The sequence below is a fragment of the Notolabrus celidotus genome, chromosome 13, assembly GCF_009762535.1.
Source record: "Notolabrus celidotus isolate fNotCel1 chromosome 13, fNotCel1.pri, whole genome shotgun sequence".
NCBI classification, from domain to species: Eukaryota; Metazoa; Chordata; class Actinopteri; order Labriformes; family Labridae; genus Notolabrus; species Notolabrus celidotus.
Genome location: NC_048284.1, coordinates 20,612,967 through 20,625,831, shown reverse-complemented (window position 1 = coordinate 20,625,831; position 12,865 = coordinate 20,612,967). Strand labels below are relative to the sequence as shown.

Genomic DNA, 12,865 nt, shown 5'->3' with positions numbered 1-12,865 from the left:
GTTATTATTCAGATTCATTCAGAACAATAGGTAATCTGTCAGGACAAGGCCTTGTTTATATAACCTCTGTATTTTTTTTATTTCAAATTGAAAGTCCTTAAGCATTTCAGAATCCTGCTGTGCCTTAACAAGGCATCAATTGTGAAACCCTTAAATTGAGGCTGTGTCTGATACCACACACTAACATGCTACCTTCAAATAATTATCAAATAGATATCAGTGACTATTGAATAGAATTTAGTCCAGATATGCCCATCCCTAGTCAGTACACTTATAACAACATGCTAATGCAGTCCTTTCCGCATCAACTCTGTCAATAACCTATTTCAAGTCTGAGCTAGAAGGGCTAAGCTAGCACACTTGATTGGTCGTATATAGAATTCAACAATGACATACAAACCATTGTTACTTTTATGGTTACGTAGTCGTTTGAATGTATTTTTAACGTCATATAAAGCATATTACTTGTTTCTGGCTGTTCAATCAGCACCTCCAGGTCTGAGACCATAAAGACCCCCCTGATAAAGAGGGAGCTGAGCTAGAGAGCCAAGCTGTTTTTTGAACCAGGCTGTAAACATGTTTATTAATGCTGCAAAGATTGTCTTTTTTGAATTGGTGTCTATGTGGTTTCCGGTGTTTCTGCAGTCAGCCTCAAGGGGATTCTCGATGAATTGCAATTTATAACACTTCCGCATGGCCTTCTTAGTTTGAGACCGGAGGTTGCAGCTTGGTAGTGACCAAAAGATGAGATTGCTGATATAAATGGTCGCAAGGAGTTTCCTCTGAAGGGTGGCTGGGCTCAGCTGTAGAGAAGGGTATGGAGCCTGGACATCCGGAAGGAGCTCGTAGTAGAGCAGTTGCGCTTTCTGGACACCTCCTTTTGGTGATGTCCAACTGGGAGGATGCCCTGGAGTAGACCCAGAGCTCACTGGAGGGATTATGTATCTCATCTGGTCTTGGAATGCCTTAGGATCTCCAAGCTGGAAAATGTTGCTGAGGAGTGTAAGAAGGATGTCTGGGTCAACTTGCCTAGACTGCTCCCCCCTTGACCTGATCCCGGCTGAGTGAACGAAAATGGATGGATAATGAGCTGGCTGGTTTGCACAGTTTGAAGAGCCTGAATGCATTGTGGAGTGACTAAGTATGACTAGTGAGCTTGCAAATCTAGGTCATGCTTGAGTATTTATCGCATTTAAAATAGCACACTTTGGATTCAGAACATAATACATGCTCAGTGTGACGCCATGCTTATTGTTAGTGTTATAAAAGTATGAGGTTTCGGATACAGCCTTAATGAGTTTCAAAAATTCTACACAGTGCCTGACTTGAGCTGCTGCCATCTGGCACCTGTATATCATTGCAAATACAAATTTGGCTGCTATCTAACATACAGTGATCCTGCAGGGACTAAAATCAGACAAAGAACTAGCAAGGTAAAATAATCTAGTAATGTGCATAATGCATCTTTGTCATGCATAGAAAATGAAATCCAAAAGGAGTTCATCCATCCTTATGTTTCTCTGGTACTATATTTGGATCAGGCTCATATTTGTCAGCCATGTCCCAGCCATTAATCAAAACCCAGAAATTCAATGTGAAAATGAAGGTAGTGGAATCAGATTGTCACTTATAGCAAGTTGTTATAAAACATTTGATGGTAGCTCTAAAATGATAAAGGCTAAGAAGTGGTTCAGTCTTTGTTTTAAGGGTGGTTTATGTTTGTTTGTGTGTTTCTGATCCTCAGACTGTAACAGATGTAGAGATCCGCGCAAGAGCAAAGTCAACAAATTGGGTTAAAATGAAGATGCCAGGCTGCAAAACATAATAACAGAGTCTATGGTGCCCTGCAGTCATAATATTGTTGCCCTTTACTGAGAGCTACAGTAAAAAATTGTTTGCTACTAAATACTGGAAGTAGCAGTCTCCATCTGTGGCTCCGCTTTAGGCGCTTTAAGTTAATGTTCTGGGAGACAGGATCTTATTGAATTTACTCAGGATATAAACTCCATTATTCATATATGTTAACTTTTTTTATACAGATATTCTCAAAGATGTTCATCAGTTTTAGAGTAGGCCTTATGCTTGATCATTTATGGACAGGTAGGACCAGAGGTATGAAAAAATAGTGGATTAACTCATTATTGATGTCACCACTGGTGTTTTTTCAAACACTTAATCCCTATCAAATGCTAAAAGGAGTCATCAATGGCACGCAGGGATCAAAGTCACTGTTTGGGACTGCCAAACTTTTCAAGCAGTCATAAATTAAAAATTAAATGTTTCAATTAATAAAGGAGATTTGAGATTGAAAGCACTTCATCTTAATAAATGATTGATAGCAGTAATTAAGCAAGCACGTCAATCAGGCTAGCACACAAAATAGCATGTATGCTTTTGATGAATACAAATCCAGGCACTTAAAGCTGCTGTTGGTAGTCACAGAGAAAACATCTGTTTAGAGAGAGGGACTTCGAATGTCAACACTATCCCTCCAAACCAGATTTCCTCTTAGCCCCCCAACACAGATCAGCGTGTGCAGTCATGACAGTGCCGGATTCATAACCAATCGGAGGACGCAGTAGGGGCCGCCCATTAATCAAATGACAGTCATTTTACTGTTTTTAAAGTGGCCCTTCATCCAACATTAGGTCTCCTTCTCGGGTCTTCTTATCTTACTCACAAACATGAACACACATGTTCGCCCTGCACCTTATCTTGATGAAAGAGCAACTAAAACATCTAGCGGGGTAAAGTGCTCCTCTAATGCCAGTTTGCAGGCTAAAGATCTAATTAGCTGCTCAGCTGCAGCTCGTTAAACAGCATGTAAACAAACCTGCTAATGTCAGCTTGGTGCAGTTGCATACCGGTGTGGTTTATCTCCAGTACCAATGACTAATACTTCCTCAAGACAGACTTGCTTAGTAAAAACAGTGAATAATATATTTTTTAAAGCGATCGTGAGGAGCTTTTAGCAGGTTAGGAAACAGACTGATTTAATATGAGATCGTCCTTTCTCTGATTATATAGATTATACAAATTCCTAAAATATGTTACTTGTTGAAAAGTGATTGGTTGAATAAGTATGCAAACAAGTATAGATTACTGGTGTAATTATAATGTCAGTATACAGCGATTCTGTAAAAAACTGATATACTGCAACAGTCATGTTACATCACAATATTTGACTAAATATTAGATAGCCTTTTTTGGGTGCCAAAATTTTAAACCATTCAAATCCCGTCCTGCTGTTCTGCCCGCCTCCTGCACGTACTTTTCCCCGGCGTGCACTCCGAGTCCCCGTCTCCTGCCTCTGCTTCCCCTGACTCTTTTTACTGCCCCTCTCGCTCGACCTCGGGCCTGTCCCCTCTGACCCGATGAGGTGCTTTGCTCAGGACTGTAGTCCGGATCAGAGTCTAAAAAGCTCTCACCACGGGGCTCTGACAAGCAGAAGAATGAATGACATTTACTAAGTCCTACAGAAATGTATATGTGTCTACATAAAGGCTCTAAAAGGTGACGTTTCGATGGCAGGATTGATGTCATTAGCATCATCGTGTGGAGTCATGAAGTGACGCAGTGAACAATATATTTAGAGAGTCATGAAATCGACATCAAAATACTGATATTTGTTAAGAGTCAGGATGATGACCCATTGCTGGATTGATATTTTGTCCTTCACCATGCTGTTTAGTGGTCCCAACTTGAAGAGACCTCTTTATTTATCTATTTATTTCTCATTCACTATGATAGCTGCAGGTTTTAATTCAGGAATGAAGCTACTGAGCAACATAGTAATAATGTCTCAGCATATTTGTTATTAACACATTTACAGGGTGTGAAGATATTGCTCTTGATTATCCTAAGTACACAAACAGATGTGATGCATCCATATTGTCTCTGTTCTAGCATATGTTTGCTGCAAGCTACCTTAACAGTACCTTAGACCGTTTAACAATGCAGTTCTGAGCTAGCTTTAATGCAACACACATGAACAATAAATCGTCAGCACCACATGTGTGTTGGGAAAGTCAGAGAGTCCCTGTCAGGAGAACAGGAGTCTTGCCAGAAAGCTTCATTAACTGGTTCCCAGCAGTTTATGACGATGTCCGATTTTATCCTCTCCCTGAAATAAACAGTATTTTCACTGAAACATGGCTCGTCCTAATGAGTGTGTTTAACCAACACGGATTCTTTCACACAGAGCGACTCTTCTGGTGCCGTTCTGAGGGGTCAGTGGGAGGTAGCAGCCTCTCATGGGTACACACACACACACGCTGAAACATTTAGAAACACAACGTCTGACCCCACAACTTCCCAAATACATCACTAATCCCTATCTCACTCTTGTTCTTCCTGCCTCCCTCTCTCCGTCTCCTGCATATAAAATAAGCAAAAGGTCTGAGTGAGTCATCTCCAATTATCATATGCTCTGCAGCTCTGTGGGAACAACACGCACACACAGAGACACACACAAAAACAAACATGCACTCTCACACTCACCAGGACCAAATGTTTTTCTTACATGAGAGATATTCCTCGTCAAATTCAAATGCAGACACACAAAAGCATGAGCACACAAACAAACAAACACTATCCTAAAGCAGACGGCTGGGTGCTGTCTCATCCTCGCTGTGACCGAGGGCACAGATGATAATCCTGACCCTTTCCGAAGGCAAGAAGCATATTTAGACAGCAGAGATGGATGATGTCGCATCCTGTTACCATAAAGGAAGTGTATTAAATTTACACTGTGCTGTTGAGACTTGACTTTGTTCTCCCAGCTAAGAGGTTTGGTGTGAAGATGATAGAAGAAGCTGAACATTGTATTTAGACGTTAACTGAGTTGTTTTAATGTTTTGGCATCTTGTTGCTGGGGATTAGGATTTGAAAGGTGGGTGTACCTCTTGGGTCTATCCACAATAAAATTTATGCATTGAAAATAACGGTGACACATGAGACTATTTGCAGGATATATACCAAGAAGAAAAGTCTCCCTTGTTTAGTTGTTTACAAACCTACACATTCTGACAACAAGCTGACTAGACTAAAGAAAAATAGCCTCACCGGTGTGGATGTGTTTAATTGTTTCAGAGGACGCACAATCACAACTTAAAAGTGCAAGTATTCAGGGCGCTGGTGGCCTAGTGGTCTAAGCGTCCCACATACAGAGGCTACAGTCCTCGTCTCAGGAGTCGCTGGTTCGATTCCCGGCCGCGACCATACCCTTCAGGTCTTCCCCCACTCTCTCCCCACATTTCCTGTCTCTCTTCGGGTTTCCTATCAAATAAAGGCAAAAAGCCCAAAAATGTAACTTAAAAAAATTAATAAATAAAATAAACACAAGTATTCAGTGAAGGGAAAAAAGTCTTTGAATTTTACCATAAAAAAACGTTTTAGCCGCCTAAAATGTCGTCATCAGAACGAAGATGTTTTGAAAAAATGTGAAGCAGCAGAAGCTGCAGCTCGCACTAGCACCAACTTAATGGTGAGTGCAATAGTGATGATTTGAGAACTGCAGAAAGTTTATCAGAGACAGCCAAAAGCCAAAGCAGCTATGACAAAATCACTTCATTTTCAGCACTTGATGATCCACCTGTTTTCAGAGGTAGAGGATGAAGGATTTCACCTGCTAATAGCATATTTGGAACAATATCCAGTCACAGACAAATCTCTTTGCTCTGTATGATGTGATTACAAGACGCATTCACAGTCAGATCCACAACATCACTGACATAAGGTTCATCTTGGACATAAGGACATCTGATGTTAGTCCAGTGAGAATGCAGAGTTTGACGTCAGATGAAGACTGACGTTGTTGTGACAGATGACAGATGTTGACATTACAGCATGCACAGGAGTGCTCCAGTTTGCAGCAAAAAAAACATTACAATGTAAGAGTCAGAAGTGATTTCAGAGAGAATAAGAAAGTATAAAATATATTTACATTATGTGCATCTTTTTCACCAAATATTAGCTTTTTTCTCATCAAGTTTTACATTTTAAACTATTTTTTGGTATCAGCCATCAGGAGCAGGTTAATTTTGTATCTTGGTATTGGCTCAAGAAATCACATTATGCATCCTTAATTTGTATTTTATAATTGAGATAAAAAATTAGCATCATTTCCCTGAAAGGTGAATCAAAGCAAATCAGCGAGAGCACAAATGTAATTGGGAAACATAACTTCCTGTAACTACATTTTGGTTGCTAAGCAAATCTCTGATGAAGACAGATGGCCCTGTAATGAAAGAAACTGAATCCATTGCTCCAAATGTTTACTCGCAAAACAAAACTGGAAAATCTGACTGTGAGTGCCTGTTCCTGTAAATCCTTGAAATTAAGATGTAAATCAAAATCTCAGTTTCCTCTTCCTGAGGGACACTAGGCAGAGCACGGACACACACACGCAAGCGTTTCATCACTGCATCATCCGAGTATCACTCCTGAGCTGATGTGTTACATAGAGACAGCTCACTCTCTCACCTTCAGGATGTGTCACACACTTCAGATAGCCGGAAGACTGAGCCTGGTCAGGACACACTCACAGTCACGCAATACACTGTATGTTAACACGATGAGCAAGAGGATACAGTCTCTTTACTTCACTGTTGATGGACTGTACCATCTATTGAATAACAGTCAGCTAGTCAGCAGACCTAGTGATATCAAATATATATTGTTTCTTTGTCTTTACAAAACTAATTTGATTGGGTTGTTGGCTGTGTTGATCCTCTGTTAAAGACTTACATACTAAGTACCTCACACAGAAGGAAAATTAGAAATGAACTCCATTCAACCTTACATGGTGGCACAAGTTCTGGATGTACTGTATATCTGAGGAAAAGTTACTTATCAATGCATGAAGCAGATTGTGATATATTCTAGACTTGACCAACGTATGGGCTGACTGACCAAACAAAAGATACACTTAAAAACTTGACCCTTAGTGCCCTATTACCCCTCCAGATAAGTACACTCACAACATGCAGGCCTGCTAGTCGTACCGAAAGTCTCTAAAAATAGTATGGGAGGTTGAGCCTTCAGTTATCTCTGTGCAGCTTCCACAAACTCTGTGACTCTACCTGTTTTAATTGGATCAGGAATAAACAGGGGCTCACTGTGAGGACAGAGCGAGGAGGATTATCTGGTGAGTTGTGAAAAACTTTGTCACTTGAATCCAGCTATTGGTTGTAGTAAGAAGTTAGCTCTGCCCCCTTTAACATAACCGTCTTCCCCATTCAATGTCCACGAGCTTAACCTTGTTTGATAACAACAGACTGCTGTGGTGTGGGAACCCCCCTCCCTCTCGCAAATATTCTCATATTGAGCACTCGTTTACATGCGACTTTGACGCGAGAATTGAGCGAGTCATTCTTGCGAATAGAGCAAGTAAACACAAAAAATTCTCATGTCTGTATTCTTGCGATCGTTCGCGTCTGGTGTGAACCAAGTGGCAACCTCCAGTCTCAAAACATGAAGACCATGCGGAAGTGTTATTAAGTGCAGTTCATCAAGAATCTGCTTGAGGCTGGCTGCAGAAACACCGGAAACCACATAGACACCAATTAACAAAAGACGATCTTTGCCGCATTAATAAACATGTTGCCTGGTTCAAAAAACAGCTTGGCTCTACGTAGCTCATTTCCCTATCAACTTACCCTGTCTTGATGTTGGGTCTCTTTTAATAATTTAACATAGAGTATGGTATAGACCTGCAATGTTTTTGAAAGCATCTTGAGGTAACGTTTGTTGAGATTTGGCAGTTTATAATTAAAGAGTGATTGATTGATTGATTGATTGATTGATTGATTGATTGATTGATTGATTGATTGATTGATTGATTGATTGATTGATTGATTGATCCTTTCGTGGCAAGAATTTGAATATCTAGGAGTTGCCAAAATCAATATGATAAATCCTTTTGGCACTGTGGATGTTTAAACCAAATTTTAATGGCAAACCCCTTAGAGAATTATTTTGTGTAACACCAGATAGACATACTGAGTTATAGGTTGTGTAGACTCTTTCACTGTTCATTTATCAGACTTATCATTATCACAGTATTGAACAATGTTATCTCGCATTGCATATTTTTCTCATTGTGCCCCGTTGACTAACTGTAAAACCACCTCTTTTCTCAGATTCATACCTGAATGTCATAAAAGTCAATACCTCAAGTGGTGTCTGGGTCAACCAATAAAAATACTTCAGCTACAGCAAATGTCAAGGAATCACCAAAGTTAATATTGTCAATCCTTCAGGCCCTTTGGTCATTTGTACCAAATTCAACTCATAAATATTTCAGTCCTTGTTGATGTATTGACTCCTATTTCAAAGATTTCCATCTTGAAGCTACGCTGTTAGCTTTGGTAAAAATGCATCCACATTTAAAAGATGTACTGTATGTCTGCAGCAGAAAGAAATGAGCTTGTAGCTACATGGTAATAGAAACATTCATTCATGTTTTGTTTTTGTTTACTTTTATTGGGGAGGGGGCTGCTTGGTTCCATGCCAAAGTAGACTAACAGTCTAACAGTGGCATATCAACTTTTACTCCAGTAATGTCCTGAAAGCTCTTACATCTGCTCTTGTACGCACCTGCTCTCCAGACTCCCTCTCTCTCTCTCTGTCTGTCTCTCTCTGTCTCTAAGAAAACATGCCAACAGAGGGACTCTTCACATTTCCAGGGACAGGAAAGTTTGGCATAAACACTACAAGAGTATTGTAGCACACTGAGCAGTGAAAGCCACCAAGGCTGTACAGACAAAGAAAAACAGAGCCAGCATCAGATACACAGCCTCCATAACACAATGAAAAACTGTCTGTCTGCACTCTGGACAGACGGGACACTGTTCAAAAGACACCGAGCAGACAAGGAAACTACTGCAACTCCACAGTTTGTGCTGAAATGATTACATCATTGGGACTGAATAGAGGTATATGACTGTAATAGAGGAATCACTGTGGCTGGAGACTATCATGCATACACACTGGCTTAAAGTGAAAATTACATCAATGGATTCGTCTAGTTCACATATTTATATCCACATCAATAGAAAGGAATGACTTTGAAGACCTGAGGCACAGGTGAGCTTCCAGAGGAGACGTAGAGGATTGATTTTTCATGCATTTATTTATTCCTTTCTTCTCCCTCTGCAATAAAGACTTTGAATCTGTGTGTAATTTTCTGTCTGGTAATAGAAAGTGTGGCGGTGTGTTATACTCTTGTGTTTTCACCAGAAAACACAGCAGAGATGTGGGCAGTTTAATGACATAATCAGCTGATAAACAGACTAATTACACACACGAATACACACAAACACACAAACACACACGCGCACACGCTTACACACACACACACACATATCCGAGGGCTGGTTTTCAGATTAGCTGGAGAGAATGGCTGCCAAGAGGGCGAGCTGCATTAGCACAGCTGCAGCGGATAATAACAATGCATCGTGGTTTGGGATGAGCAATACTGAATTTAAATGGAAATGAGTCATGTAATCAGTGACATACTGGTCTCTGGAGCAGCAAAAGCTCTATTTCTTAAACATTATTATAAGGAGAAGAAGAGTGAATGCTTTTTTGATCAGTCAGGATTTCTGATTACTTCACTATTTATTTGCACATTAATCTGGAGGCGCTGAACTATTAATTAAAGTGTCAAGTAGATTGAGCTCACTGCTTCAGAACAGAGGACAATCTACAGTGTCGTGAAGGATCAAAGTCCAGGGCTGAGAAATGAAGTCCACAAACGAAGCGCCAAAATCTGCAGCTCCCCACTTGTCCACTAGGGGCTGACCATATACACGAGTCAGTCCCTTTGAGACCAAGTGTTAACCTCCGGTCTCAAACTATGAAGCTAATGCGGAAGTGTTATAAACTGCAATTCATCGAGAATCTGCTTGAGGCCGGCTGCAGAAACACCGGAAACCACATAGACACCAATTCAAAAAAGACGATCTTTACAGCATTAATAAACATGTTTACAGCCTGGTTCAAAAAACGGCTTGGCTCTACGTTGCTAATCTCTCTATCGGCACACACTGTACAGGGGGTGAATTTTTTTCTGACACAATGGTTCAGAAGATAGCTGTTGGCTAGGAGGCTCAAACCCCGCCTCCTTACGTCACACTATGCCTGGTCTACTTTGTCCATATTTTATACAGTCTATGTTTGAGACTCCAGGTTAAAATGCCCAACTTTACCGTGACACAAACATGTTTCCATGTTGTTACAAATAAGTTTTGGTCTCCTTAGCTAATTGATTTCATTATGACAACTATACAGTGGGTGAATTTTCGTATATCTGGCCTAATTAAACTATATTAATGCTTAAATGTATGCACTGTTCGGGGTTTGGTTGCTTTGGGTGGCAGGTGGATATCACTGGCAGCATACCATGCATCCACACAGCAGTTTCAGTCACTGAACTAAACCTCTCAGCAGTGTTGGTACCTATTGTGTGTGTTTTTTTATTCAAATGTCATTCAGATAATTAATCTTGCTGTGTAGTTCTCACTGGCTGTAAGTAGTCTGAGATCATGCCTTTTTGGTGAGTCATATCCTTGTATTATGTTCTTTTGATATTGCCGTGCTGGTTAGTAGGTATGCTCACTATATCTGGCTTGTAAGGGATTTTAGTAGTAGCAATCTCACACCACTACCACAATAGACTTGACACCATTGGCTCCCTCCCCAAACGCCTGTTAATGTAGCTGACACACCTCCAAATGCCACTTCATTAACACATTGGTCTTCAAATGGAAGAACAATGACCAAGATGGAGCCTTACAACAATGGAGAGGTATGTCTGTGTTTTGTCAGTTGTAAGTTGGCATTTGTGACACCAGTTTGTGGATGTACTCGGGAATCCCTGGAACTGGAAGTTTGTGGAGGGATGTTGGAAATACGATGATGACTGTGACCTGCTGACAACACATTGGAAACCCCGGACTAGAGCATCAACTTTTTCCTTCTTTAAAACATCCTGTCCCTAAAAAGTGTATTTAATGTTGACCTGCCCCTACAATTTACTACACTGTTTTTAAGAGATGTAGATTTTCAGGCAAGGCCTGTTGATAAATACCTGTTCGCCATTTTGAGTTGTGCTTGTAAAAAAGCCATTACGAGGCGCTGGTTGCTTCCTGAACCTCCCACAATACAGGAGTTGATTGATATAGTAAATGATGTTTATGTTATGGAAAGGATTACTTTCTGTTTACGACTTCAGAAAGATGTATTTATTAAACTCTGGACCAAGTGGACTAACTTTGTAAAACCCCTACAGACAGATTTTGTGGACAGATTTTGTCTCAGCTAATTACATGTTTATTTGGTTTTTGTGTGATTTTCTGTCACTTATCTCTCCCTGAAATGTTTCTAGCTCACTCTAGTGTTTACATATTGTCTCCCCCAGGCATAGACTGTATAAAATATAGACGTAGTATCTGTGACGTCACCCATCTGTTCCTGAGAGCTGTTTTGAAGCAAATCGACGGCAGCAGCCATATTGGTAATGCGGAACTCAACTAGGCAGAGTGTGACGTAGTGTGAGTCTCTTAGCCAATGGCTGTGTGTTCCCGACCGGAAGTCACGTCAGTCATGTCCTTATTTGGGCAAAACTCGTAATCTTAATATCTTCTTAACCGTCACGTTAGAAAAAAATTCACCCCCCGTACAGTGTGCCGATAGAGAGATTAGCTACATAGAGCCAAGTGTTTTTTTTGAACCAGGCTGTAAACATGTTTATTAATGCTGCAAAGATCGTCTTTTTCCCATTCATATCTATGTGGTTTCCGGTGTTTCTGCAGCCAGCCTCAAGCAGATTTTCGATGTATTGCAGTTTATAGCACTTCCGCATTGGCTTCATCATTTGAGACCGGAGTTTGCCGCTTGCCCCCAGGTTGTATTTAGTTCTAATAATCTTTAAAAACGGAGGACTGCAGAGGGAATGAACATTATTCTCTCTTTTATATGTCAATGCCCTGTATAACGAACTGCTGTCCAATAACAAAAATAAAGAATTAAAAAAAAAAAAAAACCATCCTGTCCCATGGATTTGCCCAGTTGTTTTACATTTTAAATGTTATGAAATTCTATGGATTGGCCTTGATGAACTGATTTGGTGTTATTGTTGGTGGACTGTTTGGCAAAACTCACTATTGTTGAGCTGTAAATCGAACTGGCCTCCTGGCACTTGGTCAAACCATTACAGAGTGTTTGTGAAATAATAATCAATGCGTGGCTGTCCAAGCATAGACAATAATAAGACCAGTTCTTTTTAGTCGAGGCGAGTCAGCTGCTTTCCACAGCCTCTATCAGCATCTGTAGTCTAATAAATAAACAGCTTAGGCTTTGGGAAATATGATGGTTATCTAACTCATTAGCCAGCTGACCCATAAGTCACAGGTGTGGATTATTTTGCTTTAAGCACTTGAGGTTTTCTAAACTCTCTCTTCTCTCTAGTTCCACCCTCAAGTCCAACAAGTCCCTTCTGGCTACAGTAAACCATCATAAAGATGGTGAGTATGCAGAGCTTACTAAAGGCTGTTAGTGATTCAGTGGATGATATCACTGCTGCTTCATCCATTACTTTTATAGTCTATGGAAGTCAGAGGTCATTCCCTTCCTAAACATAGCAGCAGGATCAGCTGACTAAATGCTACAATGTCATCATGACACGTTAACCCCTCTCCCAGCCTTCCTTCACTCCTCTGCAATGGATCCTTTGGTGTAATTAAGCAGAAAACTGAGTCTCCCTGGGCACTGTGTGTGTGTCACTGACAGGACCTCGTGGTGATAGTTCCTGTGCGCGAGTGTGTGTTCATGTGTCTGTGTGTTCGTGCACTTGCCATGAGGC

At 40.6% G+C, this 12,865-nt stretch overlaps 1 protein-coding gene across 1 annotated transcript in view; it reads right to left on the bottom strand.

Annotated features, from left to right (window-relative positions):
* The window catches only part of tmem244 (transmembrane protein 244), a 98,801-nt gene that overhangs the window by 37,039 nt on the left and 48,897 nt on the right, over nt 1–12,865 (bottom strand). The window lies entirely within an intron of this gene.